The sequence below is a fragment of the Idiotropiscis lumnitzeri genome, unplaced genomic scaffold (genome assembly GCF_059441095.1).
Source record: "Idiotropiscis lumnitzeri isolate Australia: NSW breed Sydney's pygmy pipehorse unplaced genomic scaffold, RoL_Ilum_1.0 HiC_scaffold_112, whole genome shotgun sequence".
Lineage (NCBI taxonomy): Eukaryota > Metazoa > Chordata > Actinopteri > Syngnathiformes > Syngnathidae > Idiotropiscis > Idiotropiscis lumnitzeri.
The window spans coordinates 375,744-379,226 of NW_028283650.1; positions in this window are offsets into that span (position 1 = coordinate 375,744).

The window sequence follows — 3,483 nt, forward strand, 5'->3', positions numbered from 1 at the left end:
CCTTTCTACACTATATAAAGGTGGAAATTTACATTGGAAACGTTTGGTTTAGCTGTTATAAAAGTTTGGTTTTTTTAGTGCTGTAAATGCATTTTCAGCTCGCGCTGTACACATTTGCTATGAGAGGCATTATCTCATAAGGGAAATATTGGACAATCAAATTAATGACTGCCCAGGCTTCAGGATGTCTTTTTACACTATATAAAGGTGGAAACTTACATTGGAAACGTTTGGTTTAGGTGTTATATAAGTTTGGTTTTTTAGTGCTGAAAATGCATTTTCAGCTCGCACTGTACACATTTGCTATGTGAGGCATTATCTCATAAGGGAAATACTGGACAATCAAATTAATGACTTCCCAGGCTTCAGGATGCCTTTTTACACTCTATAAATGTGGAAATTTACATTGGAAACGTTTGGTTTAGCTGTTAATGAAGTTTCGTTTTTTTAGTGCTGAAAATTCATTGTCTGCTGGCGCTGTACACTTTTTCTAAGTGTTGCAATATCTCATGAAGGAAATACTGGACAATCAAATTAATGACTTTCCAGGCTTCAGGATGCCTTTCTACACTATATAAAGGTGGAAATTTACATTGGAAACGTTTGGTTTAGCTGTTATAAAAGTTTGGTTTTTTAGTGCTGTAAATGCATTTTCAGCTCGCGCTGTACACATTTGCTATGAGAGGTATTATCTCATAAGGGAAATATTGGACAATCAAATTAATGACTGCCCAGGCTTCAGGATGTCTTTTTACACTATATAAAGGTGGAAATTTACATTGGAAACGTTTAGTTTAGCTGTTATAAAAGTTTGTTTTTTTAGTGCTGTAAATGCATTTTCAGCTCGCGCTGTACACATTTGCTATGTGAGGCATTATCTCATAAGGGAAATACTGGACAATCAAATTAATGACTGCCCAGGCTTCAGGATGTCTTTTTACACTATATAAAGGTGGAAATTTACATTGGAAACGTTTGGTTTAGCTGTTATAAAAGTTTGGTTTTTTAGTGCTGAAAATGCATTTTCAGCTCGCACTGTACACATTTGCTATGTGAGGCATTATCTCATAAGGGAAATACTGGACAATCAAATTAATGACTTCCCAGGCTTCAGGATGCCTTTTTACACTCTATAAATGTGGAAATTTACATTGGAAACGTTTGGTTTAGCTGTTAATGAAGTTTCGTTTTTTTAGTGCTGAAAATTCATTGTCTGCTGGCGCTGTACACTTTTTCTAAGTGTTGCAATATCTCATGAAGGAAATACTGGACAATCAAATTAATGACTTTCCAGGCTTCAGGATGCCTTTCTACACTATATAAAGGTGGAAATTTACATTGGAAACGTTTGGTTTAGGTGTTATAAAAGTTTGTTTTTTTAGTGCTGAAAATGCATTTTCAGCTCGCACTGTACACATTTGCTATGTGAGGCATTATCTCATAAGGGAAATACTGGACAATCAAATTAATGACTTCCCAGGCTTCAGGATGCCTTTTTACACTCTATAAATGTGGAAATTTACATTGGAAACGTTTGGTTTAGCTGTTAATGAAGTTTCGTTTTTTTAGTGCTGAAAATTCATTGTCTGCTGGCGCTGTACACTTTTTCTAAGTGTTGCAATATCTCATGAAGGAAATACTGGACAATCAAATTAATGACTTTCCAGGCTTCAGGATGCCTTTCTACACTATATAAAGGTGGAAATTTACATTGGAAACGTTTGGTTTAGCTGTTATAAAAGTTTGGTTTTTTAGTGCTGTAAATGCATTTTCAGCTCGCGCTGTACACATTTGCTATGTGAGGCATTATCTCATAAGGGAAATACTGGACAATCAAATTAATGACTTCCCAGGCTTCAGGATGCCTTTTTACACTCTATAAATGTGGAAATTTACATTGGAAACGTTTGGTTTAGCTGTTAATGAAGTTTCGTTTTTTTAGTGCTGAAAAAACATTGTCTGCTGGCGCTGTACACTTTTTCTAAGTTTTGCAATATCTCATGTAGGAAATACTGGACAATCAAATTAATGACTTTCCAGGCTTCAGGATGCCTTTCTACACTATATAAAGGTGGAAATTTACATTGGAAACGTTTGGTTTAGCTGTTATAAAAGTTTGTTTTTTTAGTGCTGTAAATGCATTTTCAGCTCGCGCTGTACACATTTGCTATGTGAGGCATTATCTCATAAGGGAAATACTGGACAATCAAATTAATGACTGCCCAGGCTTCAGGATGTCTTTTTACACTATATAAAGGTGGAAATTTACATTGGAAACGTTTGGTTTAGCTGTTATAAAAGTTTGGTTTTTTTAGTGCTGAAAATTCATTGTCTGCTGGCGCTGTACACTTTTTCTAAGTGTTGCAATATCTCATGAAGGAAATACTGGACAATCAAATTAATGACTTTCCAGGCTCCAGGATGCCTTTCTACACGATATAAAGGTGGAAATTTACATTGGAAACGTTTGGTTTAGCTGTTATAAAAGTTTGGTTTTTTAGTGCTGTAAATGCATTTTCAGCTCGCGCTGTACACATTTGCTATGAGAGGCATTATCTCATAAGGGAAATATTAGACAATCAAATTAATGACTGCCCAGGCTTCAGGATGTCTTTTTACACTATATAAAGGTGGAAATTTACATTGGAAACGTTTAGTTTAGCTGTTAATGAAGTTTCGTTTTTTTAGTGCTGAAAATTCATTGTCTACTGGCGCTGTACACTTTTTCTAAGTGTTGCAATATCTCATGAAGGAAATACTGGACAATCAAATTAATGACTTTCCAGGCTTCAGGATGCCTTTTTACACTATATAAAGGTGGAAATTTACATTGGAAACGTTTGGTTTAGCTGTTATAAAAGTTTGGTTTTTTAGTGCTGAAAATGCATTTTCAGCTCGCACTGTACACATTTGCTATGTGAGGCATTATCTCATAAGGGAAATACTGCACAATCAAATTAATGACTTCCCAGGCTTCAGGATGCATTTTTACACTCTATAAATGTGGAAATTTACATTGGAAACGTTTGGTTTAGCTGTTAATGAAGTTTCGTTTTTTTAGTGCTGAAAATTCATTGTCTGCTGGCGCTGGACACCTTTTCTAAGTGTTGCAATATCTCATGAAGGAAATACTGGACAATCAAATTAATGACTTTCCAGGCTTCAGGATGCCTTTCTACACTATATAAAGGTGGAAATTTACATTGGAAACGTTTGGTTTAGCTGTTATAAAAGTTTGGGTTTTTAGTGCTGTAAATGCATTTTCAGCTCGCGCTGTACACATTTGCTATGAGAGGTATTATCTCATAAGGGAAATATTGGACAATCAAATTAATGACTGCCCAGGCTTCAGGATGTCTTTTTACACTATATAAAGGTGGAAATTTACATTGGAAACGTTTGGTTTAGCTGTTAATGAAGTTTCGTTTTTTTAGTGCTGAAAATTCATTGTCTGCTGGCGCTGTACACTTTTTCTAAGTGTTG